This window comes from Copadichromis virginalis, linkage group LG7 (assembly GCF_057382275.1).
Source record: "Copadichromis virginalis isolate Kocher_CV1m ecotype Utaka linkage group LG7, C_Virginalis_male_GT1.1, whole genome shotgun sequence".
Taxonomy (NCBI): Eukaryota; Metazoa; Chordata; class Actinopteri; order Cichliformes; family Cichlidae; genus Copadichromis; species Copadichromis virginalis.
Window position 1 is genome coordinate 19,739,897 of NC_140624.1, and position 15,881 is coordinate 19,755,777.

At 40.9% G+C, this 15,881-nt stretch overlaps 1 protein-coding gene and 1 long non-coding RNA gene across 7 annotated transcripts in view; one reads left to right on the top strand and one right to left on the bottom strand.

The window, feature by feature from the left end:
• pparab (peroxisome proliferator-activated receptor alpha b) overlaps positions 1-4,602 on the bottom strand; it is a 74,947-nt gene extending 70,345 nt beyond the window's left edge. For all 5 annotated transcript variants that reach the window (XM_085462387.1, XM_085462388.1, XM_085462385.1 and 2 more), the window contains exon 1: positions 2,651-4,602. The gene's annotated coding sequence lies outside the window, so the exon portion shown is untranslated. The remainder of the gene's footprint in view (positions 1-2,650) is intronic.
• Positions 4,603-5,468: 866 nt separating this feature from the next.
• LOC146704918 (uncharacterized) lies at positions 5,469-9,984 on the top strand. 2 transcript variants are annotated; one of them, XR_014921235.1, is made up of 3 exons: positions 5,469-5,835; positions 7,838-7,956; positions 9,933-9,984. It is a non-coding gene; the product is annotated as an uncharacterized LOC146704918 (long non-coding RNA). The 2 variants fall into 2 exon arrangements; XR_014921236.1 differs by lacking the exon at positions 5,469-5,835 and adding an exon at positions 6,036-6,210.
• The last annotated feature ends 5,897 nt before the right edge of the window (positions 9,985-15,881 follow it).

Below are 15,881 nucleotides of genomic sequence, written 5' to 3' on the forward strand. Positions count from 1 at the left end.
TATATATATATATGAATGTTTAAGAAACACAATCATATACATGATGCACCAACAAGTAGAAACATGCTCAATCATGCCTTGCACCATTGTTTTACTGCAAACACACACACACACACACACACACACACACACACACACACACACACACACACACACACACACACACACCAAAAAAGGCTGCTGCTGTGACTTAGCCATCCGTAAACTGATCTCTACAGTAATGTAAATACTTTAAAAACAGTGTTTTAGCATACACATTTTTCTTTTACGCTTTCTGTTTAGTTTCCTCTATGAAGACGTGTGCTTACAAAAAAACTTCACGGGACAAACTTTTGATTTGTTTTAAACAATTACACTTGGCAGAAAAAAATGAGGACGTGCACATGTGCACATATTCGTCCGTTTTTATATTTTCTTCTCTTTTTACTACGCGTCATGACATTTTTGAGTTTCACATGGACAAACTCAAATATAAATTAAACTGAAAGTGAGTAATAAATTAAAAGTAGCAGGGTTACCTCAGTATGATACATATAATAAAAACAGTAATAAATTACTTACAGAATTGCTGCGAATATTGTAGAAAAATAACTGAACATGACAAATAATCTTTTGCATAGTGCACCCCCCTCACACACACACACACTTTCTTTTTGCTTATCTATTAAAAAATGTCCCACGTTTTTTCAGTTGGATTTTTGTTAGCACCATATGTTTTAACTAACATACTAAGACTAAGAATAATTGTTGATTTTTTCCCCCCCATTCAAGTTCAAGGACAGTCAAGTTCAAGTTTGAGAACTTGGTGTTTTAGCTGTGGCATGCAGTTTTGGTGTCTGCTTTGCTTCTGCATTATATTAAGTACATATTTCCATTTACATAAAATAAAAATTAAAAATTAAAAGAAGCCATTTGAGCCACTTTGCTGTTGGTAATTACATGAAAAAATGCTTCTAACCAACTATTTGACTAAACCTCACATCATACACCAAGAAAGCATCAACAAAAAAAAGTACAATTATTATGAACTACTATTAACTACACAAATACATTTACGCGCACGTTTGACGGTAAATTTGTATTAGTGTGTATGTGTGACTGTGTCTGTGTGTGTCCCATTGCTAGCTCTGCTGTGTAGATGCAATAAACTGTTAGTTTGCTTCAGTGCACCCACTGTGGGTTGTACCAGGCTGTTGTGTTGTTGTAGGTACGCTTTTACACACAGAGAGAAAATGCTGAAAACCCTGCCATCTGCCTCTCGACATGCAACCTTCCACTGCACTCCTGCCATTCAGTGCCAAAAAGGCCTTGGGGTGGAGTAGCGAGATACTCCTCCAGCCAAAACCATGTGTCCACAGCTAGTACAGCAAAGCTTACATTCATATGAATGAGCATAATAAGCTACATATGCAACAGTAAGCCTCACTCTTGAAAGCTTTGAGTAATCATTTTGACTTTGTCCTTCAAAAAAAGTCATCTTCTATGTAAAACCCGACACCCAACATAACACAGCACATCTGAAATCCAAAGCAGAATATTCGACAAATACGCAAACTTTTGTTGATTAAACTAGAAAATTTCCGCAATTTTCAAAAAACGCAATCAGAAAACAGCTTTACTGCAAATTTGATTATACTTTCAAGCGACACCTCGAAGAAGATTTTTCTCATTAGACTTGGGAATATACTTTGCTATTTTAATGTCTTAAAAACATTCAAGCAGTACAGATTTCCCATGATCTTGATCATTAAATTCACAATATCCACAGTCATTTTTTATAAATTCTCTTGTTGGTGAAACTGCTGCGTTTGTTGCTCATTCAGGTTTGTTCTTCCATCAAATCAAGAGAAATGCGATTAGTATCAACATAATAACAAAAGCATCTGTAGTTGTATGTAAAGCGCTTCTATCAAAAGCACAAGTCTTGTAAAATCTGTATTCAGACATGTAAGGTATAGATCCAAAAGTGGGGAAAAAATATGAAGGAATCCTCCGATTAACAAAAATTATGTATACAAAAGCAAATGGTGAAGAAATGGTGAGTTATTCTCTATTCCGTTTTCTTGAATAAAATATAAGCTTACCAAGTACAAACTGTAAAAGCACGAACTCAAAGAAATTTGCCATTTAAAAATAAATAGTTGTAAAAATTAAGACGTCCTCCAAAAGCTTCTGAAAACATTAAACTGATCGAAATGATCAGCGCACCACGTGCTTCTCTTCATACAGTGCATTCTAAGCTCGGACAGCATCACTCATATGAAATACCTCCACAACTGTGGCCTTGCACTTACTCACTGATTGCATTAAAGTAGGATTATCCGGTCAACAGAGTGCTTTTCTGCCTTTTTTGTGCGTATCGCTAAACTATGAATGAGTTTGTAGAAATTTTTAGTGGGGAAATGTTCTTGAAATCATGAGAATAGCTGTTAACGCTCTGATATCTGCTGTTCTAAGTGCAGGGCTTTAAATTCAGATGCATAAATGCTCGCTCAGGTGAAAAGAAACTTTGTGCAAAGACCTCAAATTCATCGAGATGTTTATTTGTACAGGATTCCTGCGAAAACTGAACGTCCAAAATGCAAACACATTGATAAAGTACATCGGAAACCATGCATCCATAGGCATATTTTAAATGAAAATTACTCACCAGTTACCAGAGCAAAGACGCTAAATGTCCGGTGAGGTTCGGAAGCTCTTCCCGCTTTGATCCACATCTCTGTCAAGAAGAGGAGAAAGCCATAAGCTCCAGTTTGGTGCTTCTTGCATAACCCTGTGATTTCCCTCAGAATGTCCCGTTCACAGCCGTGCCTCAGCCTCAGCTCCAGCCTCAGTGCCCACGTCAGTCTCACCTCCAGGCACAAATCCCTCCTTCAACCACAGTCTCAACCCAAAGCTCAGGGCTGCATGGCTTGCCTGCCACCAGCTGGGTCCAGGCCCGGTGAGGCCTGAAACAATAGGAGGCCATGAGGCTGTCTGCGAGACTCCAGCTAAGCCCGGCTGCTAGTTAACAAGTCTTTGAATGAGGAATGTTAGCAAACAGACAAACAGCATGTCTGATGCATGCAAATAGCACAACCAGTCCAGTCTCAGCCTTGGCTGAGCACATGAATAATTCACAAGTCTATATGCTTCTCTCTCACATTACTCCCTCCCTCTTCTCAAGTGAAATGCCTTCACTGGAATAAGTGAAGCAAAGTATTCAAACCTCTGTTTTACTTTAATACTTGATAACGTAACGCAACAATAATGCAAACCGGTCATGCGGCGACGTAACGTGCACAGCTACTGGTGACATCTCAACAACTTGCAATTCGACAATTTGCTTCCCCCCTTTTTTTTTTTCGCTTATTGCCTGTTAATTTCTTTTGTTTGCAATTGGCACCTGTCCCAGTAAGAGCTCCGGCTCAGCGCACCACTCATTTGCCCTCGAGAGCGAGTCGGCGTGAAAGAGAGAGAACAAGAGTGAGAAAGAGACACAAGGAGACAGCGAAGGAGAGAGGACATGGAGAGGAAACAGGAGGAGAAGCAGAGTAAATACAAACAAGGTGCGGTACTTCACGCCAGTCGCTGGCGCGGATTACGAAACATCTCCTTTAAAACGCACACGTATACCCTACTGAGACACTGGTCACTCTGTAACTGCCATCCATGGACATCCCGGCCACAAGCCCACCACCACAAAAAGGTTACCCGTCAAAAATGGCGCCCCTGGCATTCCAGGTGGATCAAGGCCCATCAGATGGAGAAACACCACCTTGGAAAATTTTGATCCAAAATGAGAGAAACCAAATAAACATGGCTAAAAACCAGCAAGGGGAAAAAAAAACCTAATAAAACTAAACAAACAAACAAAAAAAGAAGAGGAAAATGAGGTACAGTTTTAGAAAATAAGCAACAGAAAAGCAGATAAGTGATCAAAAATCCAGAGCGGTGCAAAAATCAATGTGCCAAAAGTAAGAAAAGGGCCCCTAAAAAAGCCACTTGTTGCCAGGTTTTGCAGAGCTGCTGTGCAGCTAGTTGGAGGCAGAGGGTTAAAATCCAGCTAGTAGTGAGTAAAAAAAAAAAAGATCCATCTATGGCAGGGCGGGCTGCGGGGAGGCCCTGACTGTAGAAATAGCAGCAGACTTTTTGTCTTTTTTTTTTTTCTCCCCTCGCAGAGCTCAAGTCTCCCCCTTGCGTGTGGCTCTAGCAGAAAGAGAGGAGCGACCGATTCAGAGAGAGAAGACGAGGAGAGGGGGAGAGAGAGAGAGGGAGAGAGAGAATCCGAGAGGAGGAGACAGACATGCATACAGTGAAGGGGTAGAAAAGCTCGGCTGATGATGAAATAGGAGGTGTAGCAGAGCGCGCGAACCAGTCACTTTTTCATCACATGTCCAACACGGCAAGGAACTGTATTTGCACTGGGGCCTGGGGAGGGAGGGAGGGAGCATAAGATGGGTGGGAGATGGAGACACAGAAGGGAAGAGAGCGAGGCAGAGTGGGAGGGTGGAAAGCACTAAATGTGGGAGGGGTGGAGGAAGAAGAATGACACAGAAATCCACTCCTCCCAGGCAGCGCGCAGGCTCAGTGCCTGCACTCACACGCCATACTGGGATCCACTATAACGTACGTCAGCAACTATATCAGCAAGTGCAAAGAAAAGCAAGGAAAACGGGAGAATACAGAGTCATTCAGCATAAGCTGCCCCCGCTGAAGGATCCTTGAAATATGCAACACTTCTGAGATCTCCTTGAATTATTAACCTCATCTCTTACCGTGGTGGAGCTTTACAGATCTGGAAGTACACACTGAAAGGAACACACGTACACACACACTCAGAGCGCATTAACTCTTTGGCATGCCTGAGCAGCCTGAATGGATAGAATAGACCATGACACACACACACACACACACACACACAAGGACGCGAGCACACAAAGTGAAAAAGAAAAGCACGGAGAGTGTTAATTTCAGTAACATGTGGCAAAGAACGCATGGCCAGGACGCCTCCTTCTTGCCCCGGCTCTGTCACAAAGCAAAGGCTGTAGCCGAACCTTCGCAGCTATTTTGGCACAAAGTCAAAAAAGGCTGATAAGCATTTTTGGGTGAGACTCTGCTGCTTTTTCCTCGAGGAAAAACAGCTGCTACATGCCCCGGTATTCAATGTTCAACAGTTCGGAGAACATTTTAGCGAAACCCCCCCAGAGATGCCGATTTGTCTTGTTTAAAATGGAGAACGAAAAAAAAAAGATAACATAATGGTCCACGCGTTTAGTTTGAACCAATTTCTTGCACAGATTTACATGAAGCATAAGTGAGCCTCAGAGGGAACTAGGAGAGGAGAGGAGAAAGGGGGGGGGGGGGGGTCCCTACTAAACAGCAGGGCTGTTTCCACCATCTTAGATTGCATTGATTATGCTTTGCTTCTCACACGCTAGAGCTCTTTCTCTCCCTGCCTGTCCCTCCCTCCCTCTTTCTGTCTGTTCTGCCACCTTCTCCACTCCGCGATCAGCATTTGGCTTTTTCCATTTGAGGCAGATTACTGTAACGCTATTGTACAACAACTTCCTGCCTCTTTTGGCTCTGGTTCTAAAAAACTGCAAAAGGCAGACCTCGTGGCTTTAACTTTTTTCCCCCCTCGGCCTTGAACCAGGAGCTCTATAAGGGAAGAAAAGGAGGAAGGAGATATGTAAAGTGTATTTATTACTGAGGAGCTTTTTTTTTTCTCTCTCTTTTTTAAAAATAAATTTCATTTCTGCTTTATAAACTGCTGAGAATTAAAGAGGGGACTTCATTCCTAGCAAGAGACAATGAGAAAGAGAGAAAGAGGGAGACAGAGAGGAAAAACACAAGGTGGGGGTTAAACTTTTTCTTACGTTTTACTCTGTGAAAACTTCCTGTCGGCTTTGGAGAGCACAAATACATAAGCGGGGCTCGAGCTCACGGAGACTTGTTTAACATGGCTGCTACTGCTTCAGGCTGCACAGCTTGTGAGGGCTGCTTTCACTGCACGGCCACCACCCCGTTCCTCGCCGGCTCTCTCTTCCTCACAGCAGCACAGGCTGGATTGCACAAAAAAAACTCTTCTCCTCTCTCCGCGCACTCCTCTTTGCTAGACGGGTTTTTAGTAGAAACACATACGGCCAAAGACAATTAGAGAGAGAGGAGAAAAATGCCAATATTATTTAAACTAACAAAGTGCAGGAAAAGGCCGCTTTGCACTGCAAGGTATTTGTTCGCTTTCTTTCTTTTTTCTTCCTTTCCCTAAATGAGATACTAGCTCAGTTCAGTCATGCACTTTGGCAGGAGCTATAGAATCCTATTAGAAGGAGTTCAAGTTATACGTCACATCTCGCCATGCGTTTTAACCAATTGAGAAACTCATGACTTCATTATGGCTTCAATGTATAAAGATGTCTTGGGTATATGTTAAGATTTTTGGGGAATAGCTTGTAAAAAAATAAAATAAAAAAAGCATATGTTAGAACTCCAAGGAGTATTAGTCATTAGTTTTAGGGAAGCATGCTCTGTGAATTTATGCTTAGTGTGCATACTGTACTTTGCATGACATAAAGTTCATCTGAGGATACAGTTTTGGCTTTGGGACTGCTGCCAGCTCTTGCCGCTGTGTTGCGTGTCTACATTGCCGCTACATTGTGCCTCTGTTGCGTGTCGTAATTACCTGTCACATCTTAATTGTGGAGTCATGACTAGTCGGACTTTAGAAGCAAATGCAGACTATTTAAGGCCGACTGTATAAAATCGGTTTCCGTTTAAAAAAACAAAACGCACAAAGCAGTTCTTACTACTGGCAACATCTTGCTTTTTTTTTTTTTTCAGATTAAATGATCAAAAACGACTAACATTAGATGAAGCACTAACAATAACACACGATGCAGCCGCACTTTAACTGACATCCGGGAGGGAGAAAAGGCAGGGAAAAGCCACAGCTTTCCTTCTGGAGTACTAGGCTGCTGCAGCTGTGTGATACAAAGTCAGTCGATCAGGCCAATTGATATTGCAATGAGAAACAAAATGGCAGACGGCGCCATGTTATAGCCTCTGCCTGACAATTATTTTACTCCTAATAATTTTAACGTATGATTATGCTTCTCTGTTTCATCGAGGTTTGATGCAATGAATCGAGTTGGGAACACAATTTTACGACAGAGAAAAAAACTGTTTTGAAGCGGTTAAAATATAAAAATAGCATAGCAATAGAAATGCAGCGCATACGTCTAACGCCGTTATAAATAAGACACATTTTTTTGTGGCTTAAACAAACTGTCTGCTGACGGGCACTGATTGCATTCAGAAGACGGCACATTAAAGTGTTTTAAAAGACGTCTGCAGGCATTTGTTAGGGTAAACATTGCATTATAGAATTTAAATGGTGGACTGGATGAACGTTCGTCCTACTGCTACATGAAACAATAAAACAATGAGCACAGCAAGAGCGATATGGAATTTCACTGGGCAGGGAATCCACAAAGACAAACAATATTTGCTCTTAGAAACATCGAGGAGGCATTAGCAGGTGGGAGTAGGGGTGTGTGTGTGTGTGTGTGTGTGTGTGTGTGTGTGTGTGTGTGTGTGTGTGTGTGTGTGTGTGTTGGGGGGTGGGGGTAAGGGATGGCTGTGTGCTTGGTCAGCAACCACTACAACGTCGACACTTAGATATGATATGCGGCACATAAAAACAAGGTTATTCTAATGGACTTATTGAAGGGGATAAAAGCTAACCACAAAGTATCCCTTCTGTATGAGGGGAGAGTATACTCTCCAGCAGAAGAGTCCATAAGGTGGTCGAGCTTAAACCCTGCACGTGTCTAAACAACTTCTCTATTACACCCAGGACCTTTGAGGGCACTCCCCATCGAGGAGGGAACAAAGGCCATGACCCCTGGGTCAAAAGCGTTACATGGGAGGCCAAGCGAGCTCATTGAATGCTCCACTGTTGTTTGCTTTAAGAAGGTAAAGATTACTAACACATTAACTAATGCTGATTAGGGGGTTATCCCTCATGGGACCGAGGTCCCGGGGGCAGCACATCACGTCGTATTAACACAGCCTGACCTTTGACCCCCACCAGTCACCTTAGGCAGCCGACTGTGACCGCCACTTTCTCCGTCTGTTTGACATTTATACGCATGCATGCACAGACAGGGAATGCAGGCTAACCTTGCAAGGTGCAGCACAGCTCAAACAGAATTATTTCTATGTGGAAAAATCTGAAGAAACGACTGAATGCTCACTGCACAGGATTTGCAATGTTAACACACCCCGGTCCAAAGAGTTTTTAACTTTACTTTAGCAGGCTGTGCTTCATCCGTGTACCCGTATTTCCAATAAGTACTCCTTCCTAAGTAAACATTGTCAATTCAAGTATGTTTTCAAGGCCTCTGACCTAAAAGACTGTTTTATGTTGAAGCTCATAAAATGGTTGCATGTGCAATGAAATGGTGGACAGAAGACATGCGCAGTAATGATGTTTCTAATACAAGAAAAAAAGAATCGTAATATTGGTGATTGCAACCAATAAGAAAAAAGCAGCTTGTTCAGGATCTGTTTCTGTGACTCCCTTCAACGTATACTTTGATATTAGTACAGAGGTGAAAGCATGCTGCACAGCTGAGCTTACCTAACACTGCATTTCCTGCAAAAGCGAGCCGATAATAAGTTATAATGAAACATAATTCAGCTATATCATTTTGGAAATGTCTGCTAACAATCAGCTCCTTTGGAGAATTTTATGGAATAAAGCACCTTGGGAATATCATTTTATCCGGATTAGGGATATTTTTCCAGCAATGAGTTCCCAAAAATATCAAGTTCAAGTTTTTCCACAAGTTATCTTCATATGCAAAACTCTTGACTGAGCACTTATTTGAAAACACATTATCCATCAATATTTGAAATGCACTGTGGCATATATAAAAGCATGTGTGCAAAATATTATAGAATATAAACAGAATGGACTTTTGTTTCCTTAAAATGCCGCCCGCTTATTACAGAAACCCAAAAAGACATAAATAAATAAATGATTAATTAATAGTTAAACTTAATAATTTTATCATAAATGTTGACTATTTTATATATTAGCTTCGTTAAAGGAACACACTGCCTAAAAACCAAAAAATGCCAGGGATACTAATTTAATTTTAGGAAATGTTTAATAATGCCTGAACTTTATGAATTTGGTGTAAATTATTGTCACGATTTATTCAGGGGAAAAAACAAACTTTTCCAGAAATGCATTTTTTGTTCACTGAGTAAAAATCCACATTAAAATGTTAATATGAACTGTGCAAAAATATGCTTTACAAAAGGCAGCTCATCCAGCCTTTTGTTATACAAATAATAAAGAACTGATATTCAGTCACGGCGCACACAAGTTGATTTATTTAACATGAACCTGTCACTAAATTCAAAAGTAAGAAAAAAACTGTTAGAAATCTGTTTTGGGTTTAAATAATACACTTCATTGTGTGTGTATAAATCATTTTTTACACTAGTATTAGATTGTTAAACATGGTGCACTTAAACACTTCATTCCTAATAAATAGTTTTATATGAATAAAAATATTAATTTAATTTTAATGTATTTGATTTCTGTTTAATCAGCTTTACCTGATATGTTGTGCTGATATGAAAGCACAAAAACAGAGCAGTGATTCGCCCCCCCCCCCCTCCCTTCATCTGCCACATAGCTCAGCAGGCATTTGATCCGGTGCTTTCATGAGAACAATTCAAAAGCACTGCAATAAATATTGAATTTCAAAATATTTCTGAGACATATTGCGAAGAAACAGAATTTCTAGATATGCCACATGCACAAAGAAACGATTCGTCTTAGCAAAAAAAAAGAGAAAAAAAAAGAAGAAGAAGAAAAAACAGGAATAAAGACTTTTTCAAGAGCAGGAATGAACTCACCTTGCTGTTTCTCACAGGATTCTGAAAGGAGAGGAGGAAGAGAGAAACAGAGAGAAAAGAGCAAAGGAGCTTCTCCTGGGAACAAGCTGGAAATTATGGACCTATTCGATATCAGACCTCAGAGTGGACAACCTATCCTAAGAGGGACGCGCCCTAACTGTAACTAACAACTACTTCTGGCAGCCCTTCAACAACCAGACATATTGTCCTGGATCAGGGCCGTTTTCGAAAAGGCAGCAATGAGCAAGGGCAGCCTAGGCAAGAAATCAACATCGACCTTCAGCCTCATTAATATCAATTAATACTTTTTTTCTCTAATAAAAATACAGAATTTTAAACTATGATCCCAATGAGACGTTAATTATCAAATGTAGCATGTTAAGGTGATACATGCTATAAAAAAGAAGGATTTCCACACTAAAGTGGGGCAGCATTAAGGGGTCAACACAGCACTTTAAAAAAAATTTTTTTTTTAAAATATATAATGCGTGAGTTAATTATTTCACCTACTGTTTTAGTACTGATATATTAAAAGCTCAAAATCCAACACAAATGCAATGTTGCATTACTTTGTACTGTGTAGGTCTGAAGATCTGCATTTAAAGTGTGAATGCAACAAAACTGCCTTATGGTGGAAACGAGCACAAGCAGGGTTTGAATGAGTGTAACAATGTAATAAATATTCAATTAAAAAATATTTTTGACTGAGTATAATACCTGTGTCATTTTTGTCATTATAGCACAGATCACAATGTAGTAACCAATCATTTTTAGACATGCACCAAATGTTTATTATCTAGTTAAGCAGCAATGTAAAAATACTGATCTGTAGCACTAAATAATGTACTGAGACAAATTTCAATAATCAGTGACACATAAAGTAAATTCTCCTTTTCTGTCCACTTAACTATCAGGTCTCTGCATACTTCTACTCTTCCTTCCAGTTTTCTCATGCAGGTTATTAATTCCTATTTAAAACAACAACAACAAAAAAACCTTGGCCATTTTGTTTTGTTCTCCCTAATCACTACGCCAAGAGTGCACAGCCCTGGCATTTCAGGGGCCACGTCACAACGGCTGTTTCTGTGCCGCAGGGCTGCAAGGAGTCCAACACAGCAGAGTCATATGCACTCAGCGGTTCGCTGCCTCAACAAACACTTTGTGCGCACTGTTTTGTTGTCTTACACAGTCTGTCTAGCATCCTTGCTCCACTGAGAACAGCAAAACATGTAACTAATAACATTTAACAACACGTGTGCTTTTCTTTTTCCTGGTTCCTTTTTCAACACGACATCACACACCTTTCAGCTTCCGAATCACTTTGCAGCACTTTCCTCCTTATGATTACTACAGTAAAGTAAGCTTAGTGACAAAAACAGAGTTACTCGAGCACAAAAAGTAAATATTTGAAATATTCTAGATATTTACCACTTTGATATCTGTTGTTTGGCAACCTTGAAAAAGGGGAAACAGCTGATATTGATGTCATGGATTAAAAAAAGAAGGACAAAAAAAAATCACTGATTAGAGAAATCACACTTGGGTTACTGATGAGTAAAACTGCATTGAATGGCTTTTATCTATGTGGGAGAAAAGCAGTGATTTATAGGACAGTTGCATAAACAGATGTTATACTCTGTGGGCTATTTATGCAAATTCAGTGATTGGTGCAAAATATTATTAATATTTATTTTTTACATAGAGCAAAGTAATATGTGTTTGAGACATAAATCACTGTTCCGGCAAACCAGACCACATGCCAGCAATAAAAGTAAATGTCCACTTACTACTGTGAAAAGTCATTTCAGTCTGCTCATTTGATTGCATGTACACATGTGTGTAAAACGTTTGTCTTCATAACTTTCCCTTAAATAGATTTTTCTTGTAATCCTGTGTGCTGACAACTAGTTGGTTTATTAGTTTCATGCAGAGGCTTGTATCAAAAGCACAGAGAGCATTTAAAGTATACACTACATTTATTTTGTCTATTTTGACTACAAGTGTCACGCATTGTGTGTTTTTTCAATTTCATGTCAAGCGTGTGATAAAAACAATGTTTATTTTTATTACTCTCGTTATCATCATTATAATCATTATGCCTCGTTATATAATACTTTTGTGGGAACAAGCAACTCTGTTCCTCGTGATTATGACCGCAGACACTTAGGAGGGTAAACACTTGCGCAAAATTATTTCAATGCTAGTCTGTGATTCAGGGACCCTCTGTGTAAAATCTGTGCTCTCTTTATGGTAAACTGTGCTGACACTGATGGGGTGTAACATGTTCTGGTCCACCCATCAGCATAATCATCATCAAGCTAAAGGTGTTGACAGCACGTATTCGATGGTGTGACAGCCTCTGACCTCTCACACCAACTTAGTAAAGCAGAGGGTCATGTGGAGGACATGGCTATGGAGGGAGAAGTCAATCTTATCCTTCCGTTCCGCCACAGGCCTGTGTGCAGCGACAGCAAGATGAGCTCGAGGGCTTTCCAAAATCCACACACGTTTGGCCGGGAGTAAGGCATCGGGGCCGTGTGTGTTTCAAAGGAAACGCTGAGGAAAGCGCTTTTTTGTGGCAGCACTCGTGCACTTGACACTGTGTATTTGCCTGCATCTATGTCTTTGCTCCGTCCCCACCCTGACTCAATATCCCTCAGCACCAATATGTGTCATCTTTAGTAGCCAAAATGGCGTACAGCCCACTTGTCTCCCAAAGGTAGAGAACACTACCTTGTATCTCTTGATTTGGATCTCACGTGTGCAGACAATTTTTTGCCATTATCGCTACACATTACAAATACCTCGGGCTCTCCAGAGCAGCGTGGGACTGAGAGGTTAAAAGGCAGGAGGCACGGAGATGAGAGGCACTGAAAAGCCTCAGCTCTCGGACTGTCGTCAATTGAGCCTGTGCTTCTCTAATGGGGGGGGGGGGGGGGGGGGGGGGGGGGGTTGATAACCTGGCACACAACCAACCACTAATGCCACTTAAATGTAGAAAGGAAGGGAGACAGCAAAACTGGGAGCACATTCATATTTCAGCATGGCAGATGCTATAATACGTTCATGCCTCACAATGAGGACAAACAAAGACCCCAGAAGTTTGAAAAAAAAAAAAAACCAAATAAACAAAACAGAGAAGGCAGGCATGATAAAGGGGAAATGAAAAAGAGGAAAAGGGATTTTGTAGAAGTGATGGAGGCAGCTCCATCTAATGGTTGTCTCTATTCGACAAAGTTTGGAGTAGATCTGTCGCACTCTTTCTCTCTCTCTCTCCGCAGATGAAAACCTGACTGGGTGGGGGTCGGGGACAGGGTTGAGTCTGGTGTTGGGGGTGGGGTTGGATTGCTGGAGAGAGTGATCTTTTTTTCCAGCGGGGTGAAAGGCGGACGGTCATGTGTGCAGAGCTCATGACAAAAGGCCCTTTTATGTGCAGCGTATGCAGATAGAGGAGGCTCCTTTGTGCACAGATGGAGATCCCATGCCTGGGTCTGCCTGCGGCAGAGAGGGAAGGGAGGGCGGAGAGGAGAGAGGAGTGGTGGTGAAGGGAAGAGAGGGGAGGGAGGGGTGTCTCTGGCACTGAGTGCCATCACTATGTCTGGTGGGGGATGGGGCACAGAAAAGAAGGACCGAGCGGTCCCGGTCCTGCCAGGTTCATACACAGCGAGGAGGGGCCACGAGCCTCGCTAAGAGGATACAGAGACTTGTAACTCAATAGTGGAATCGAAGAGAGTCCATCAAGTGAGTAACAAGTGGCCCAGGGTCAAGTATTACATACAAATAATCTCTGATTTTTGCTTCTATTTGCTGGCTATGGAAAACACGGTTTGTCACATATAGTGCCAGAGAGCTAATACAAGTACAGTACAGCATGCAAAACTTATCTGATACCAACTACGGATTACAGGCTTAGAAAAGCTTAACCTAGTTTTTTTTAATGCCAACTATCACATGTTCCTAACAGGTAAAATGTTCAAACATATCTACAGTTGCACTTTTGACCCAATAACGAGGGGTCAATCATTCACGTGAACCATCGAGCCCCAAATGAAACTGACTGCCAAGTTCAAGTTCTAGTTCTATCTCAAATAAATGCCTCTTCATCTGTCTCAATCTCTATTATCTCAATGTTGCTGCTTTGAACCCATCCTGACTGTTATCTATCAGTGTCTGGATAAGAGCATTAAATGTGTATCCTGGTGGCAGCTCTCCCCTGGGAGTCGAGGTGACTCCTACTGACATCTAGTCTGCTGAGAAGACATCATATCCTTTAAGTAACCTCCTTCCCTTGACCAGCACATCACAACACTCAAGTCAGACAGCTTCCTATCCTCCTGGAGGCCCACGGCTCTTTTCTCCAGTGGACAGATTATAAATAAACCTTATTTTCTTACTAAAATAGTTTTGGGGTCCAAATTAGAGCCAATCAGACCCAGTAGAACAAGGTATGCTTTCAGGTAGGCCTTCCTTGTGATTTACACATCATTCTGAGTCAAAGTTCTCTTACTTCCCATGTCTGGTTTCAAAATACTAACACAGCAACAGGCAAAATGCTGTTCACTGAACCAATGGGTGGCATCACAGTCCATTTTTATATACAGTCTATGCTTCTCCCCAGGAAAGACTTTGACAACCTGCCATACTGAAATCAGTGGACCAGGGAAAAAATCTGGAGTGAAAAGAAGCTGAATTATTATGATTAATGGGGAAACAAAGCAAACAAGACGTTGCTGATGCTGTTGTGCTGATCATTATGCCATTAAATTACAAACTGTACCCTTTTTACTGGTAATGATGACAAAAACTGGATGTGCAGTGTACACTTTTCTGGTTTATAAGAGGAGCATGCCAGAAAAAGTGTGAGAACCACTGGCTCAGGCTAATTAAAGTGATCAGGTGTTTTTGTCTGAGTCCTGTCTTAACTTTGGCCTAACTGCCCAGCCTGTCTGCCTGCACTCTGGATGCCAGAAGGCCAGGAATGAAAGCCTGGCACTTATCCCCCTCTCCTCTATCTGATCCCCTGTTGCTACCCTAGATGCCAACAAAGGTATTTCTGGCCCTAATCAACATGGAGTGGTAGAGAGATATGAATGCATGCCTGTTTTTTTCTTTTCTTTTACATAAAAGCAGAAAGGACTTAGGTAAACACTAGGAAACATTTTCTCAAGATAAAACTGCATTCCCAAGAGCTACTACAATACATTACGTTGGTTTATCAAGCTTTCTTCTCTATTCATACTTAAATTCATGAGTTGACGTTATGTCACTTATGTTTTTAAAATACGAGGAAAGTCATCCCTTTATTTCTGTCCTTTCTCCAACAATTTTATACAGTAGCACATACGTGGTACATTGTGGGAACAAAAAGATAATTTGGGATATGTTAACATCATCATGTGAAAGCATTGTACCTTGTGTTAACATACCAAGTTGCTAACTTATACCGTACCTTACTCTGTTTTGATGTAATGTCAAATGTGTATAATTGTAACAGCCATAACGGTTCCTCTGTGTGATATTCTGGCCATTTTATCTCTGACACCCACAAGAAAGGCATAACTATCTGTTTGAAAGGGAAATGGGCAGCAGCAGATAAAACCAAGGGGATATAGGCATGATAGATTAAACAAACAGTGTGTTATTATAAGCTGAAATATGAAATGTGAGAGTTTCATAAACAGGAAAATACAATGTGTGCCCTCTTAGTGTATTTACTGCCCTCAGCACATGATCTGCTGGATCCATCGGATCGGAGGTTGTTTTTTTTTTTTTTTTTTACAGAAAGGCAGATTAAAATGACTAATTTACTAAACTTCAGTGAAAGAAGAGGCAGGAAATCTGGGAAAATAATCAGAAATCCCGACTATGAAACAAAGACGAGGGTGATGAAGATGATGGTGAAGAGAAAAACTGTAGCGTGTTCAACACGTGGCTGTCTCAGCTGACCTGTTAAATCTTACAGACAA